The 18,482-nt window shown below is 43.0% G+C and overlaps 1 pseudogene; it reads left to right on the forward strand.

Annotated features, from left to right (window-relative positions):
- The window catches only part of LOC135213844 (nicotinate phosphoribosyltransferase-like), an 88,170-nt pseudogene that overhangs the window by 48,446 nt on the left and 21,242 nt on the right, over positions 1–18,482 (forward strand).

The raw sequence follows: 18,482 nt of genomic DNA on the forward strand, positions 1-18,482 counted from the left end.
AACCGCCGTACAAGTAGTTAACTACCGAACCCCCTTGTTCGAAGCTTACAACCGGTTCAGCTGCCGTTAAGTACCTTCCTATTGTTAAAGGACCGAGGGTTTGTATAGTTAGGAAAAATACAATTTTCGACATTGTTATAGCTGGAACACCAAATACCCCTCTAAGAATTCTTAAAACTGCCTTTTATTATGTTAATTTTGTGACTAAATAACAAAAAAATGCAGTAATAATTAAATCCACGATTGCCAAACCGTGAATAAGCGAGGTCTACTCTATATGTCTTGTACTACGTTGACGAGTGCTGAGGATCGGGAAATTTGGGCGCTTTACTCAATCTTGTATTTTCCTGATTGCTGTCACTAGAGAAAATGGAGATATTTTAGTGGTAATGCAAGAGTTAATCAATCATTTCAAACTAAATGGGATTTTAAAATTTTTTTTACAGGTTTTGTGACAATTTGTTGCTCAGTGCCATACATGCAATGAACAAAATTGTCAAGAAACCCATCTAAACAAATGTTTTAGCAATAGCAGTTCAGGATATGTTTGTTTGACATAAAACAACCTAAAACTGCCAATAACTCAATATTTATCATTCCCTGAATTCAAAGATCAGCAAGTCCCACTAATTATTCAAATTTGTTATATTATAACCTCTACTAGTAGAGTACATCATTTGTCTGTTGCAAGTACACCTTTTGTAATTGTTATATTCTTTGTCATTGCAGGTAGTTGGTAATCTCTTGTACTACAGATATATCAATTCAGCCATTGTGGCTCCTGATGCTTTTGACATCATCAAGGTATCGCCAGACCAAAAGCTTAACAATGCCCAGAGAAGAAATCTTGCCAGCATTGCCAAGATTCTGCAGTTTGCAGCCTCCAAAAAAGGTACAAAATGAAGTTTAGGGTGATTTTACTAAGAAAAATGTTTTCTATTTACTATTTCTGGTATTTTCAAATTATAATCAGCAGGTTTTAAAACTAAGTGTTGGTTTTTAGTCCATAATGTGAACGAAAGTTTTTTTGGGCAAGTGTGATTTATAATGAATGAAGGAAAACAGAAGCTAGAATAGAATTTCAAGCTTGGCAATAAAAGGAAAGAAGGCTGTTGCCTAATAATAATCCAGTGAATGTTGTATTTTAGAGGATTTTTCTTAGTCTGTATAGAGCTTGAGGGTTTAATTATAGTATGGCTTGTAAAAACAAGCTTGAGCTTGCAAAATAGTTTTAAAAGTACAAGTACTCCTCGTTTAATGTCGGGGTCTTCTGATTCCAGCAACCAATGTCGTTAAACAAATTGTTGTTAAGAGTGTTATTCTCTTTTATTTCAACTACTAGTATAATTTTCAGTTATATGTTATACACAGAACTAGTTTCTGGCATAACCTATTACTTGGCTAAGTTCTGACAATGGTTTTTATATCATTTTATTACTCATATATTTTAACTTCATTATTTTATGACTTCCTAGTGTATAATTTTCATTAAAATAGTGTACTTTATTTAACACATTTAGCCTACATTTCAGAGTTAACCTAATAGTAAGTCAGCACAGTACGTACTATACTTTTCAAAGAATTGCACATTTTTATTGGTGACTTCCATATCCTAATTTGGTATTTCATAATTATTGCTATTAGTTTCTTTGTCATTCATTTTTGTTGTAGAAGATAGTGAGATGAAAAAAATAATGAATGATTTTGGCATCACAGTGCATTTGAATGTCGCTATCAAAACGTAAACAAAGCACACCACCATCTGTTGGGGAAAGTGAACACTAAACTATTTGCTAATGGGATAAACATTTTCTAGCATAGATAAAGATTTATGCTGGCACTTCTTACCTCTAGCATCATCTGATCTCATGGGTGACATATCAAAAATGTAAATACACAATTGTATAAAAGCAATGATCAAACTATCACATATAGGAGTAAAGAATTCGTGCATGGCCAAAAATGTCTCATTTTTTTGATTAAAAGGTTTGACATGGTAGAGACTTCGCAAGTTGAATATTTAAAAAATATATTTTAAAAAACATATTTATTTTCAAGTTAATATAAAGAAAACATTTGACTTCACATATTTTCTCTTCATTACTAAGAATTATTTTCATAAAAACAAAGTAGATGTGACATAATTTTTGCTGTCTTGAAGTTGTAAACAATACGTACACCACCCAGTTGGCCGCACAACGAACTAATGGCAGCTAAATCAAGCTGAATCAGTGGAGTTCCTGGACAATAGAATGCCGGTTTTAAGAGATTCAACTGTATAGCTTTTCTTTACAAAGTATATTAAAGCCTTATTTATTGTGTTAACCATAGATTTCAAGGTTTTCAAAAACCTAGCAAGGCTAGATTATCAGCACTGAATAGCCTTTTTATTTTGACCACCATTAGGCAATATTTTTTTTCATTTTATGTTTTTTTTTTATCTTCTTGTTGCCATTGTAACTCAGAGTTGTTGTAAAATGAGTCCATCGTTAAATGAGGAGTACCTGTACGGGTCAGATTTTATACAATACATGTTCTGCTAATGTATGTTCACAAAATTCTAGATTAAGTTGAAATATATTTTTCTTAACAGGGTTTGCCGATGAAGCTTCCCACCTTACTTGCCTGAATCCTTTTATTATTGAGTGCCATGAAAAGTTTAAGGGATTCTTTAGGCAATGCTGTGAAGTGGAAGATCCAGAAGTTGTTTACAATGTAAATCACTACTCTGAAGCAACTCTTATTGTGAAGCCCACTATATACATCAGTGTACAGGTATTTTGATACATGGTTTTTTCCTGTATTATGCTGAGGGATCCTGATTACAGAGATATTAGGTTAGAGCCCTGAAGATTGAAATTCTGGGGTGGGTTGCTGATTACATGTACCTGCACCCTGTCAGCTACAGTCCTTTTGTCAGATAGTTTGCATTGATTCATTTTGGCCTCATTTCACCCAGATATTCAGCTTCTTCTGTAATGCATTCCATTCTTTAGCTTTGCATGTACATAGGCTTGACAGTTAAAGATGGAATTGTGGGAATATGCTGAGAACAATTGGTTCGAAAAATACATAGAAAATCACAGAGACTGAAGACAAATGATAACACCCTAGTCCAGCTTTGAATTCTGGAAGAAAATGCAAAACAAAACATCTAAAGTATTGATGGAAAGTCTAACCTAAAATTGTTGTTGATGGTGATATGATTTTCAAGAGTACAAAGAAGCCAAATTAACATAATCCCTCTGTTTAAGTGTTTTATGAAAATTTTTACATACTATTTTTAAACTTTTTTAGGGGGAGTGGGGGTTACTGCAAGAGTAATGTACAGCAGCCCACGGTTATCATCGCCATCGGTTAGAGGCATTTCAGTTTTTGGGCGCTTCTTAAATATATTCATATCTGGTTTTTTACACTTGTAGGGTGTATAGAGCCGTTGTCTGGTTATCGGCTGCTTAGGCTAGGTGCCGAGACTGCCTCATAAAATACAAATGTAATGAATATGCATCTTTTTCCTCTGCTCTTCTATAACATTATCCTTTACTTCACAGTATCCACTAATACTGTATGTAGTCTTCTATTACTATTTGTGTTATAAAATACAATAACCGATCGTGTTGGTTTGGAAAAATCAGATAAGGGCGGAGGTAAGATCATTTTGCTGTATTTAACTCAATTCAGAGAGACTTTCTTGCTTCTATTTAGCATAAATTAATGTTTAGAAAACTATTCATATGTGGTAAGGTTATTTTTCTTTATATAAAGTGTTTTTAAGTTTAAAACTGGCTTAAATACGTGAACTAGACTTAGATATGTTGTCTGGATATCGGTACATATTTTGGTACTTATCGAAGCGCCAAAGCACCAAGAGACCCTCATAAAATACAAACAACAAGTAAGTATCTTTTCCTTGGCTGGCTTTTGAAGTTATGCTGTACTTCACTGTATCCAATAATACTGTATGTAGTCTCATATTACTTATGTATAGTGTTATAACATACAAACAAAGCGATCTATGTCTTGGTTTGAAAAAATCAGCTGAGGGGAGAGCAGTGTTATTTTGCCCTACTTAACTCGATTTTCTTGCTTCTATTGCGGTGGGATTATAAGCAAAAAACAAAAGCAACAAAGAGAGACTTAGCCAGAAAGATTTGAACCCTTCCCTTTGTTGGTGGATGTCAGTAGTAGTGGCTTCTTGCAGGAAGTCCTTAGAGTCCCCGAGCCCAGACATCTCACTTTATTCAGTCCCCTTGGATGAAGATGGGGGTGTGTCATCAGAAAACAAGTTGCCTTGGGTGTGGTCAGCAGTAGAAGCGAGTCTTCTCATTAAGTGCTTGGTGTTGTTGGCTATCCGGAAGGATGTAAGACCTGGATGAATGGTGTCCAACAAAGTAATTTCTGTCTCTTGGAAATGTCTGGCTTCTCTGGGTTATCGAAGAAGGCAGGGGGGCATGAAGAGAAACCCTAGTAGCCATCACCAGGGATTTAGCCTTTGGATAGTGGAGAGGAATTTGTCCATATGCCTTAGTTTGTTGTTGTTATTATTATTATTATTATTGTTATTATTGTTATTATTATTATTATTATTATTATTATTATGAGAAAAGTAAATCCACAATAATATGTCTGTTTGATCTTATTTTAATTAACAAGATCAACAGACATACTTTTTATTATTATTATTATTATTATTATTATTATTATTATTATTATTATTATATTTATTTAGGAGCGGCTCTATCACAGTCCTCCAATTCGACTGGGTGGTATTTATAGTGTGGGGTTCCAGGTTGCATCCTGCCTCTGAGGAGTCCATCACTTTTCTTACTATGTCGCCGTTTCTAGGAATCACACACTTCTGCATGAGTCCTGGAGCTACTTCAGCTTCTACTTTTTCTAGATTCCTTTTCAGGAATCTTGGGATCGTGCCTAGTGCTCCTATGATTATGGGTACAATTTCCACTGGCATATCCCATATCCTTGTTATTTCTATTTTCAGATCTTGATACTTATCCATTTTTTCCCTCTCTTTCTCTCAACTCTGGTGTCCCATGGTATTGCGACATCAATGAATGATACTTTGTTCTTCTTGACTGACAATCAACGTCACGTCTGGGTCTATTTGCATGTATCACCCTATCTGTTCTGATACCATAGTCCCAGAGGATCTTTGCCTGATCGTTTTCTATCACTCCCTCAGGTTGGTGCTTGTACCACTTATTACTGCAAAGGTAGCTGATGTTTCTTGCACAGGCTCCAGTGGAGGGCTTTTGCTACTGAATCACGCCTCTTTTTGTACTGGTTGTGTGCAAGTGCTGGGCATTCGCTTGCTATGTGGTTAATGGTTTCATTCTTCATATTGCACTTCCTACATATGGGAGAGATGTTATTTCCGTCTATCGTTCTTTGAACATATCTGGTTCTTAGTACCTGATCTTGTGCCGCTGTTATCATTCCTCATTATTATTATTATTATTATTATTATTATTATTATTATTATTATTATTGTAAAGGATTAGTTTATCCAGACCTCTGAGCCTAACAAAGGCTCTGCTCGGGCTGGTTGCCTTGGTTTTGTGTTTGGTTGACTCTATGTTTTGGCAAACATATTAAGTCGCCTAGGACGGGTACTCTCCCACAATTTATCTTTTACCCTATAGTTCGCAATGCGATTTGGAGCGAGTTCAGCCACCCCTCATTGTTCTTTTTGCAACAAAGTTGAAACATTGTCTCCAGCCTGGGCAGTAGACATTATGATTCAAGATTGGACAAACTTATTCGTGCATGTCTTGCCTATTTTTCCACTTTTGAAGGGGGTACTCAAGAAGTTGAGGGCTACTGGGAACACCACCGTAATCTAATCGCACTTTGCTAGCCAAGAAGGCATTGGTTCCCAGTCCTTGAAATGTTAGTAGAAGTTACCAAACAATTACCGTCGTAGACAAATCTGCTAAGACAGGTGGGGACGGGGAAACTTAATTGAAATATCAAAATGCTTCGTTTAACCATTGTTGACAAGCTCCTCAGTTCTAGAGACTTTTATAAGTCAAATAGTGACTCCTAACTGCAAAGGGAAAGTCCACCAAGTTCTTGTTCAGTACAGTGGAAGCTTTATAGATATCATGGTGTTTCCTATCTTTGTGCTAGGATTAACAAGATAGTAAAGTTGATGTGCTTTTTTGAGAGATGCCAAAGGTTTGTTTTCTCATCTAGGATATAAATTCATGCTGGCTTGTGTTAACCTCTTCATTACCGAAAGTTTGTTTGGAGCTAGGTGGGTACCACCATTCAAGTCTACTACACCGCACCAGGTGCATAAAGGTGGTACGCATAGTATCACCAATACTCCTCTTTTCAGATAGGGACTTCCAATCATTCTGTAATTTCGGTTTGAAGAGTTTTGGACAAAATAACAATATGACACGATGCCAGACGTATGATGAACCCCAAAAAATATTATTACTGCTTATAGTAGTGTGTAGGTGACAGATGAACTGCGTCTCAACAAAAAATCACAAAACCAGACAAGCGTAAACATGTAATAACTTCTACCCAAGTATAAAACCAGTTGTATCATTTACTGTATTTATTTATTTATTCACTTATTACATTTTACAAATAAAAGATATGAACACCAGATAAATGAAGGTAAAAATAAAGCCTTATAGTAACTTTATATATAAAAAACCAAACCAGAGAAAAAGCGAAAAGCGATTTTTTTTCTGAGGGCAAGAAACTTGAAAAATTAGTTTAGATACCCCTGATACCCCTAAAGTTGTTTTCTGTGATGAAACTAATCTTAGAAAACGTAGAAAATGACATCGACCAATTTTTGAAAGATATACTATAAAATTTGCGATTTCCATATTTATTGGCGGGGCTTTCGCTTTAGTTTTTGCTCTTTTTTTTTTTTTTTTTTTGTTATTACGTGCTTATTTACTGTTCTATTTTGATAATACTTTATATGCATGTTCCAGGTGCGATATACCAACATTCTGTAAGACCGAATTTCTATTCAAGACTGTAGTTTTCTCACCGACCACCAGTGTCCTTTGTACAAGGGACACTTGAGTTTCACATTTTTTTTCATAAAATCATTATTTTCCCTGTAGGATGATAAAACTAACAGAGAATATGCGTTATTATAGTGCTAATAATACCTGATAATTTCATTAGCCTGTCTTGATTAGTGTATTTTTGGCAAATATTTTTACGATCGGCACCCCTCCAAACTGGAGTACTACCGAGAGATTTAGTTCGGCAGCGAACACAATGTTTACATTCTGCTCACCCACCCGGTAAAGAAGGGGTTAAGCCATTCTGGATTAAAGCAGTGTAGGAACCTATGCACCGTCCAGACTCCTGAGGTTCTTATGTCTGAGAATACCATGGCTTTCTTTATTAAAGCCATAATCCTGGAAGCACACCATGCATTGTATCCTGAGGAATGCCTCCTTATGAAAGTGAAACTACACTATCAGAGCAGCTGCTACATCTATGGTATGTTTTCATCAGTACCTCTCTCTAGGCCCTATCAAGTTTTGGCGGCGCCAGTGGTGTGGTAGCTCTTGTTTGTCACTTGGAACTTCTGGAGGCCATCGAAATCCAGTAGGAAGACTGCCGTACACCAGCACCTATAGTTAAAGCATAGGAGATTTCTCCTTGCCTTCCCCTTATGTTTTATGGATGAGGTTCTCATTATTGACCCCCATGTTGGTAAGTAAGGAACCATGTGTGTTGGATTTCATACTTGGTAATATGTTACTCTACTTTTGTTTTAATTATGGTATATTATGAATAGTTTGTATGGGCATTGTTTTCTTAGGTATGGGTGACCAAGTTCATTCAACTAAGTAAGATGGGGACTTGTGTTGCAGAGCTATTGCTCCTTTTTGGATCAAGAACCGCCTTTTCATGGATATTGATGGTGGTGTTTTTGGTGTGAGGTGTCACACTAACTCAGCTAGGTTTGTGGTAAAGCTTTAAGGATCATATATTGTTAAGGTTTTAGCATCCATCAGCTCTGCAGGCCTGTGGCAGAGGGGTCTAACTTGTCATTCTGCATTGCTCAGTCTCCACCAATGGCTAATTATTGGAGTCGTGTTCCTCCAACACTAATGGACCTCATCTGATGAACATCCTCATCTGGCAAATACTTCGTCATGAGATCATATTCATCATATAAGCAGTAATAAGAATATTTCTAATATCTGATAATTTAGTAATTGAAAAATCACTTGCCCTCCTTCGGCACACAATGTTGGAGTCTGCAAATGATAGAGAGTAAACTTTACCTCAAAAATAATTATTTTTATGATAAGATACATTTAAGTACTTAACCCCTATCATTGGGATTACTCCATCCTCCCCCTCTTATGAGATTAATTGAAGAATGGCATCCAGAGCAATTGATGTCTTATACCTAGCCTCCAAAGAGAGGGGAGTTAATTATTGAGAGCATTCGTTAACAATAGTTTTCAATTTTAACACTTGTTGAACCTTTGCGAAGTAGTTGTAGGTAAAGCAGATGATAGAGGTAAGTACCTTAAAAGTTTATTTTATTTAAGTAACTTACCCAGTAATTACTCAGTAATTACTTAGCTAAGAGTTCTACTCAATGACAGCTTAAATTTTAAATTCACTGGTAGCGATAGCCCTTTTGTTTATTGCAGGTGCCAGACCCTGCCCACTTTCAGGGCAAACAAAAAACAAAAAAACCCAGCCAAGAGCTCAGTTTGTTTTCTTCTGGCAAGGTGTTAACCACTGCAGCTTTGTTTGGAATTTGTGGCATCATCTTTGATGAAGTATTTCTTGTCTAGTTAGCCTTAGCCTTTGGATATTTAGTTAGGTTTACAGAGTTAAACGAGTTTTATTTTTACCTTATTTTGACTTTTGCTAGTGACAGATGTCAGATTCTAGCTCTTCGAGTTTTTGGTATTGCAGCAATGGCTGTAATACCAGACTCACTAAAGCCTGTTATGATTCTCATACTATATATACTATGTGTAATGGTGGTCAAGACATGTACCATTGACTTATTTGTAAGGAGTGTAGAGAGTGGGACAAATAAAGATAGGACTGACTTCTTACCTTTCTAAGCTAGAGAAAGATAGAAAGAGAAAAGTGGCTATTAGAGGCAAACAAACTTGGAATTGTAGCTATTCAGGACATTACACCTAAATCTAGCAATGCTGATTGTGTCTGATCCTGCTATTTTGACTTTTATCTCCAATCCTCCTCCTTTGCCACGTTCTCTTTCTCCTGGTCTCCCTCTTCTGAACCAGACCGCTTTGTCAGCTGTCCCCACCAACTCTTAGGCAAAGGCTGCCATACTCCCCCAGCCCTGGGAGGAGGCATACTGGAGGCCCAAAGGAGGTCACTTGGAGTCTGCCCACAGGTAGTTGCCCCTCAGTCGCATCTTCATGTTAGCGCCTACCTACCTCTTCAGAGCACCGTGTAATGGATGAGTAACCATTAGCTGTTAAGGGCCCATCAATAGCAAAGCGCCTGTATGGTGCCAAGCATCCAGTTGAAGCCGAGCACCGCTAGTAATTGAATGTCCAGACTCAGGTTGGCGCCAGTGCACCATATGGCTGTTGGGAGTCTTCTGGCACCATATCATTCTTCGTCAGTAGTGTGCGCTAGTGTTTTGTTCCAGTTCCTTTTGATTCTACTTTGGCCGCCAAGCGCCCACCTCAGACTTGTTGCTACAGACCCTGTTTTGGGATCTCTCCAGGAACAGTTGGATAGCATCATGGGCCTTTTCCAGAAATCATCTTTTTCGTTGGTAATGTCGCCTCCTGATCCTTCTATGTCTCCTATTTCGTTGGGTGAAGAAGATATCTAGGATTCTAACCCACTTCAGCCTATGCTTACATATGCTACAGATGTTTTCCTGACCTCTTTTCCCCAGTGGCGGCACCTCCTGCTTTGTCGTTTTTGTTGAGCGACCAACCAACCGACTCAAAGACTGCCTAAAGTGGTTCTCTCATTTTCGTCTAGAAAAGTGATGTGTGAAGTGGAGAATTGGCTTTCAGAGAAAAGGCAACAAGGTAAGGCTTGTTTTAGTATTTTGCATCTCATTTATCTAGTAGTAGGAAGCTCCTTCCTTGGGAGTAGCTGCCTCCTCCCAGTGGAACCTCTGTGGTCTGATTGATTCAGCCCTAAGATCTGCATTTTCTTCGACTAGGATTGTTTTCTTCATTGGAAATGGACCACTTATTCAAAGTTTTTGTAAGATTTTTGAGGTGCTTAGTTTTTTTAGACTGATCCATCGGTGCATTGGCCAGAAAGGTTCTTGAATTTCACGACTTCTTGGAAGACATTGCCTTGGATTGGCCTGGTGGCTTTTTCTGTTTAGACAAGGCAGTTAGAGTTGAGTTTATGGGAGTAGCTTCCTTATACACCATGTGGTTTCTCAAGAAGAGGAAGCTTTGGGTGTCCTCATGTCCAAGGGCGTTACGTTGTCCCATACGTCTGCTCTCATGTTCTTGCCCCTTGAAAAATGTCATTTGTTTTCTCAATATACAGTAGAGAGATTGTCTCGCATCTCCTCAAGAAATCAACCCAGGATTTACTTGCCCAGTTCACTAGACACCTTCGATAGTAGGAAACTACCAGTAAGTCAGCTCCTCCTGTTCAGTCAACCCTTTTGAGGCGGCAGACAGAGTTTGCAATCTAGACTTCGGGCAGCTGTTCACTTCGCCTCGTGCTTGTGGGAGTTAGACCCCTATGTTTTTGGGAAAGATGGAGTACAAAAGGGTCGGTGGGTAATAAAATTTCTGAAAGAAGGATACTCCATACCCTTCAAAAAGAAGCCTTCTTTGACCAGCATTTGTGTTGCTTGGCAACTTGTTCTATATCATCGGAAAAGTATTCAGCCCTCTCAGAAGTAGTGGGACAGTGCGATCTTGAAGGATTCTACAACCGCATATTCCTTATTTCCCAAATTCTCAGGAGGATGGAGGCTGGTTTTAGAGGTGAGTGCGCTAAATTTTTACATTCAGACAACAAAGTTCACATGGAAATGAACCAGTCTGTTCTCACTTCCATTCATCAGGGAACTAGATGATTTCCCTTGACATGAGGAACACACTTCCATGCTCCAATTCATTACTCACAGGTATTTGAGGTTCGTTTTCTGGAACCAAGTATTTCAGTTACGTGCTTTGTATATCGGACTGTTGACAGCTCCACAGGTTTTTACGAGACTGCTTGGCTCGTTAGCCAAATAGTTCCATTTACTGAGAATCAACTTTTCCTTATACCTGGAAAATAAGCTGATTTGTTCACCCACAAAAGAAAATGCATGAATGAATTTCAGCAGACCCTTTAATAATGCAGAATCTAGACTATTTGAGAACCTGCAGAAATCTGGCTGATTATCACAATGCATTCTTTATTTAGGGATGGTGATACTTGCTCAGATTTTTTGGGTCTCACCAAAAACAGGATGATGTTAATAGCCATCTTTTGGCCGAGAAAAAAATGGTTACCAGAATTTTCTTGATCTTACTGTGTACTTTCCAAAGCTACTTCCATTGATTTCAAGTCTGCTCAGACAGCCCAACTTCAGAAGATTTCAGCAGAGCATATACACTCTGGCAATGAAAGGATTTTGACTGTCCACAGATTTATGCAAGTGAAAGGCTTTTCAAGAGCTGCAGAAGTGGTTGCTAAATGCAGAAGGCAGTCTACTAGTAGAGTCTATCAAGCAAAAGTAGGCATTGTTCAGACTTTGGTGTAAGAGACATAGAGCCTCTTCTTATACAAATGTCCCTCAAATAGTAGATTTTCTTGTTTATTTTGGCTCTGGCTACAGCTAAAAGAGTCGGGGAACTCCATGCTATAGACAAGCGTGGGTTTTTTCTATTGGAAATTTGATTTGTTCCGATACGTAATACAAACAATCGGTCCTTTAACTATAGGAATGGTAATCAGTGGCAGCTGGAACTGGTCGTAAGCTTCGAACAAGGAGGTTCGGTAGTTAACTGCTTGTCTGACAGTCGGTGGTCCCGCACGACTAAGAGGTGAAGATTCACATTGCTTTCAGCCGGCGCTGGGTGATAGACGTGTTGTTCGCCGCTCTGCCCACTTCTGTCGTATGCTTTGGAAATACTTCATTGTGAATTACTATCTTACTTTCTCTTTTGCTGTGTGCTTGTTTATCATAACGTGAGTACTTGGTTATTTTTTTTTATTATTATTGCTCGAGTGACTATGGATTTCTGTGAGCCAGAGAGACCCCCGCCCCCCCATTAGCCGCAGATTGTTCCCTGGTGCGGATGGCCGTAAGTGTGGGGCCTTTCGATCCCTTTATGAAGTGGATCTACATGAATATTGTACTCAGTGTCGAGGGCGTGAGTGCTCTCGCACCGAGCCTTGTGTGATATGTGTTAATTGGTACGGTGGGTAGCAGTGGGAGCGTTACAATGGGAGGAAGAAGGCGCGTAAACCGGCCAAGGAGTTGTCAGAGGGTTCTCCGGTTACTCCCTTGGTCACGGACACGTCTTCCTCTTTTCTCCCTCCATCACAGCTTTCACGTATGGCTCCTTCCCCTTCAAGGGGGTGTGTATCGCTCCTTCTCTTCCCTCGATCAGTCGAGCGTAGAGGAGGGAGCGAGATACCCCGACGTGCAATTGTACTCGGGGTCTTCAAGTTTGCTGGATATGGGACCTGTCTTTCCCCCCCCCCCCCCCCATTAACCCAACCCTTGCTTCCTCAGGTATGCCTGCCACGGGGGAACGATCTCGGCCAGGTCTGGTACTCGCTGGGCCTCCAGGGGACACTGAGCGTTCAGGGGCTGCTGTGTCATCTTGCGAGAGGTTCCAGGCCGATGACCCATGGACCTGTCACGACTACTACCACTACGGTGTCGACGCCAGGGTATGCTGCCCCTCCCTCACCTTGTGTATACGCAGCATGTGTCTATGGTGACCCCGACAGCTGCTGTGCAGGCGCCACTGTTGGAGTGCAGAGGAGGGTCGTCATGCCTCCACCTGGTTTTGGCTCTCTCGCTCCAGCCCCTGATTTCCGGTGTCCCAAGAGCTCGCCGCCAGTGCCTAGAATGCCACTGGTTCCCGTACCACCACCTGCTCCTGTGCCTGCCGCCGTCGTTCCTACCAGTGGTGTTGCTGCCCCCACGCCAGGTTCCTCCGGACAGGTGCAGCTGGGCCCTGTTGCTTCGCCAACTGCCCCGGCTCCTTCCTGGATGGAGGACCTGACGGTGGTCCTGAGGAAGCTGACGAAGAAGAGGAAGGTGTCGTCGTCGTCTCCATCGTCCTCTTCGTCGTCGTCTGCTGCCGCTTCTTCCCTTCGACTTCCAAGGCCCCACAGCCGAGGAAGAAGAAAGTAGCCTCCTCCCCCCCTAAGAAGTCTCGCTTCGAGACCTCTAAGGGTCCGTCCCACTCCGGTGGGACGGTTGGGGCTTCCGCTGGTCCTCCTGTTCCTTCGGGAAACGGGGCCCGTCTCTCCTTCCGCAAGGAAGAAGAAGACGAGGATTGGAGGAGTGCCGGCTAACACTGGTACATGCCCTCACCGGGCAACAGAGGTTCTGCCTTGGTGCCCAGGTACCGTGTCTGCCCTCTCGTTTGCGAGAGGTACCGAGTGTACGGTCGCCTCCCGGTGACCATGCAGCCAGGGTCCAGGCAGCCGAGCCTGCTCGCTGCCAGGACCCAGGCACGGAGCGGAAGACTGGTGGGGGTCACCTAGGTGACTCTTGCCAGGCCAGCGATCTCTCTCGTGGCGATCCACTGGTACCCAGGGTTGACGCGACGGTCCCACCGGACCAGATGCAGGCTGAGGCAAGGAAGAGGTCCCCTCGGTCGCCAGGACCAGCCTCGGCTGGTCCAGGCACCTTGGCACACCGTGAGGACAGGCCTCGCTCCCACTGCAACAGTGGACTCTAACCGGTCTCCTGACCACCACTCCCATCGGGACTGTGTTCTCGGTCCAGCGGTTCTTCCCAGGGAGCCACGCGACCAGGCCTGTAGCTCGATCGCCACCTCGGGTTTGGGCGATCGCCTGCAGCCCCCCCAAGCACCCCGGTTCTGCCGGTGGGCGAGGGGGGAGCGTCAGGCCTTGCCTCTCCTATCCCTGTAACTTCCTCGGACTACAACGGGAAGAATGAGACGATTAGGAGCGATCGCGAGGAGTGCTCTTCTCGCGGTCCCTTCAAGAGGGTCTGCGAACCTGGCACGGTCTTAGGACCGACCACATTGTATGCACAAGTGGAAGGAGGAAACTATGAGGGGTTTGTTGTGGTTCCTCCTGTGGAAGGAAGAGGGTCTCGGGAGGCGTTCTCGTTGGATGGGCTTGACGGTCCATCTCCGCAGGGCGCAGTCACTCCCGAGATTCAGAGGTTGTTTGCTGAGGTAATTGCGCTGATTGTCAGCACAATGACTTCGGGGAAGGATCGGCGCCTCCACCCTCTGAGCCTACACCTAGGCTGGAGTCGTTCTGGGGTCCTAAGAAGGAACCCAGGATGACGGTGGGCCTGCCTCAATCAGCCTTGGCCGACAGTGTGCTGGGCCAGATGGACTCTCTCGTCTCCGGACAGGAGGGTTCTCTTCGGTCCGGCAGGTCGTCCAATCTCCTTCCCCCACCTCTACCGTGACAGAGGCGATTCTACGTGCCAACGGAGGACCCTCTGCCGCCCAAACAGGTTAACCCGGAGCTGGCTAGGCTAACTCCGGGGGTGTCCTCTCCAACACCTGCTGTCAGAGAACCTCTGGTTCTCGCAGCAAGAGGCGCTTGCATTGGAATCGACTGCCATGGCAGCATTCCAAGCAGTCTCCTGGCTAGACCTGTGGTCCCCTCAAAGTTGTCTAAGGTTGCGGCCTCCTCTGGAAACATCACTCCTGTAAGGGGACCCGGCTTTCGGGAGACTGTGCCAGTCTGGAGGTAGGGCCATCTACCTGGCCCACCAGACGGCCAATCTGTGGGCCAACCTGGTTCTGAGGCGTAGGGACGCTGTCCTCACTCGAGTAACCAGTCGGTCCAGGACGTGAGGCGGCGTTGGGTCTTCGCAACGGACCGGTGCGGAGTTCCTGGCTGGCTGGCTGGCTGGCGCCCAGTGATAGATCTCTCTCCCTTGAACCGATTCATTCGCCAAACTCGGTTCATGATGGAAAGACACAGTCAGTGCTCAAGTCCATCAGAGAGAACGATTTCATGCTTTCTGTGGACCTGAAGGATACATATTTCCAGATACCCATCCATCAGTCCTCTAGGAAGTACCTCCGCTTCATCCTCGACGGGACGGTGTACCAGTTCAGGGGACTTCGTTTCGGTCTTTCAACCACCCCACAGGTGTTCAAGCAAGTGATCACTGGTGTTGGCTTGGGCCCATTCGGTAGGGATATGTCTTTTGAGGTATCTCGACGATTGGTTGGTCCTGGCGAGCTCCCGCTAGCAGTTGCTACAGGACAGGGATCGACTCCTCAAGTTTTGCTGCGATCTGGGCGGGGATCGTGGTGAATTTCGAGAAGTCTGATCTCGAGCCCAAGCAGAGGATTAAGTACCTGGCCATGCTGATCGATACGGTAGCAGGGCGAGTCTTCCCCGCAGACTTGTGGATCAGCTGGTTCAGGGAGGCAGCTGGACGGTTCCTGTCCCTATTGGAGCAGCCAGCTCAGCAGTGGCAGGTCGTGATTGGTCACCTGTCGTCTCTCAAGAAGTTAGTCCCTCACGGGCGTCTTCACCTGCGGTCTCTTCAGTGGAGGCTAAAGGAGAGTTGGTTACAGGCAAGAGACCCACTGTACTTTCCTGTGTCTCTCACGGAGGAGGTGAGGCAGGACCTAGCCGGTGGTGGCTGGGCGACGGGAACCTCGTAAGATGAGTCTCTCTCTCTCTCTCTCCTCCCTCCTCTCTCTCTCTCTCTCGTCTCTCTCTCCTCGGCTCTCTCTCTCTCTCTCTCCTCCACTTCTCTCGATCTTCTCTCTCCTCTCTCTACTCAGAGGTGTAGCTGTTTTCAGGTCGCTTGACCGAGGGATGGGGCACACACCTGGAGGAGTTGCTGGCTGCGTGTGTGTAGGATCATCACAACAAGCACCGTCACATCAGCGTCCTGGAGCTCAAGGCAGTGTTTCCCGCTCTCCAAGAGTTCCAGGACCGTCTGATGGGACACTCAGTGGTGTTGATGAGAGAACACCACGGTGGTGGCGTACGTCAACAACAAGGGGGCCTAGTGTCCCTCCAGTTGCATCAGTTGATGTTGCAGGTGCACGAGTCGGCCGTGGCTCACTCGGTTGAGCTGTTGGAATCAGGTAATAGGAACCGAGTGGTCCCTTCACCCAGACGTAGCGGAAAGGCTCTTTAACCTGTGGGAGCGTCTAGTCGTGGATCTGTTCGCCACCCGGCACAACAGGAAACTCCAGGTTTTCTACTCAGTTGTGCCTGACCCATGGGCAGCTGCAGAGGACACTCTTCAACACCCGTGGGACAACCTCTTCGTCTATTCCTTTCCCCCGTTCTGTCTAATTCGCAAAGGACCGATAGTTTGTATGACGTATCGGAACAAATCACAATTTGTCGAAAATTGTATTTTTCCTACTATACAACACCTGAGGTCCTTTACACACAGTCCCACCTCATGCCACCCCTCACTCCTGTTTTCCTTGGGCCTAAAGCAAAGTGAATCTTCACCTCTCAGTCGTGCGGGACCACAGACTGTCGGAGAAGCAGTTAACTACCAAACCTCCTTGTTCGAAGCTTACGACCGGTTTCCCAGCTGCCGCTGAATACCATTTCTATTGTTTAAAGGACATCAGATTTGTATAGTTAGGAAAAATACAATTTTCAACAAATTGTGATTTTTTTTCTCATTCTGGGTTTTCTTGCAAGAATGAGAATCTGTCTCATCCCTAGCCTCACTTCTTTACCATCAGAAGTTTTTCGGACATCTTAGGCTTTGAGAAGTGGAAGAGTCCTGTGCCCCATGAGGGCCCTTAGGTATTACATATCTACAAAGAACAGAAAAAGTCAGAGGGCCAGGTAGCAATCTAGGCCCTTGTCTAGGAATGCTATTTTATTCTTCTTAAGACCATATTTTGAAGGTTTACTCCCAAAGTGAAGAAGACATTTTATATGTCTTGAAGGTAAAAGCCCATCATGTTAGAGCAGTGGCTTTGTCTTTGGCTTATAGACATAATTTTTGTCTCACTTTGATTTTACAACGACCAACTGGAGATGCAAGTCGGTGTTCATCATGTGCTATTTACAAGACATTGAAAGGGTTTACAATAATTGCAGCACATTAGGACCACCTTGTCTGTGGCTGCCATAGTGTTCAGAGAGGAAGTGTAGGAAGCTTGTCTTTTGTCTCCTCATCACCTTGAAATATGGTGTTTTTAGCCCTTGGGGGAGCCTGAAGGGTACTGAGTACCTAGAGTGCCCACCATTTTTATTGTGTGTTTGTGGTTTAATTTTTTATGTGGTTGAGGTGGCAGAGTTTATGGTGGTTATGTTTTTTGTTGCACTGTGCCCTGCGCAGGGACAAATATGTTTAATATAGCTTTCGCTGTTGTTGTTGATCCTTTATATCCAGCGTTGCAAAGTTTGTCTTGCTTCAAGTGATCAAACTAGCCCTTCACTGTGAAGTACCCACTTCAGTAGGAGGTGGATCCTAGCTTTATTGCCACACCACTGTACGTGGTGTTGATGAGCACCAACCTGAGGCAGCATCTCCCTGCCGCAGCTCTCTACCAGGTAGGCTCTCATCTCATTAAAGGTTTTTTTTTTTTTTTTTTTTAATGTTTTGAGGTAATTTATGTCTATGAATCCCTCCACCCACAAATGGATTCAGCTAAGTAATTACTGGGTAGGGTACATAAAAATGATCCCCCTCATTTTGGGACCACCTTGACGTGGTGAGGGGGCTCTCGAACCTCAGGAATCTCTTCCAGGTTCGAACCCAAGAGTCCCATATGACATTATATATTTTCGAGTAAACTTATGTGGACTTTTCCATTTTTTGCCAAAATTTTTGAAAGCAAAATAAAATGAGAAAACATATCATGGCTTAACGTGGGTTTAAATCCGAAGCTAAATAGTGAGAACTGTGGTAGATCCATCATCTACCCGACAATGTTCGGACCTGTTTTTTCAGGCGGAACTATTCTGTGGAGCTGGACCACAGATTCCAGGGGGGGGGGGCCTGGTTCTAGGAATAGAACTCTCGGCATTCTATCCAGTTTGCCCATAATGTGATTAGGATGGGGATAATTGTATTAACATAATACTCTTAGTCCTAGCAAGCGGGTTCCTGCTTACACTTGGGCCATACCAATCATGTTATGCCATCCCCTTTTGGGGTAGGGTAGGGATGCGGACATTTGGGAGTCCTTTCTCACTTGTGCCTTTGGCAGAAGATTTAACTTCGCGAAGGGCCAATGATATCTTTGCAAGATTTTTTTTTTTTTTTTTGTTTTTTTTTTTTTTTTTTTTTTTTTTTTTTTGTAAAAAACTCAAAATTTATGAACTGT

The sequence above is a fragment of the Macrobrachium nipponense genome, chromosome 43 (genome assembly GCF_015104395.2).
Source record: "Macrobrachium nipponense isolate FS-2020 chromosome 43, ASM1510439v2, whole genome shotgun sequence".
Taxonomy (NCBI): Eukaryota; Metazoa; Arthropoda; class Malacostraca; order Decapoda; family Palaemonidae; genus Macrobrachium; species Macrobrachium nipponense.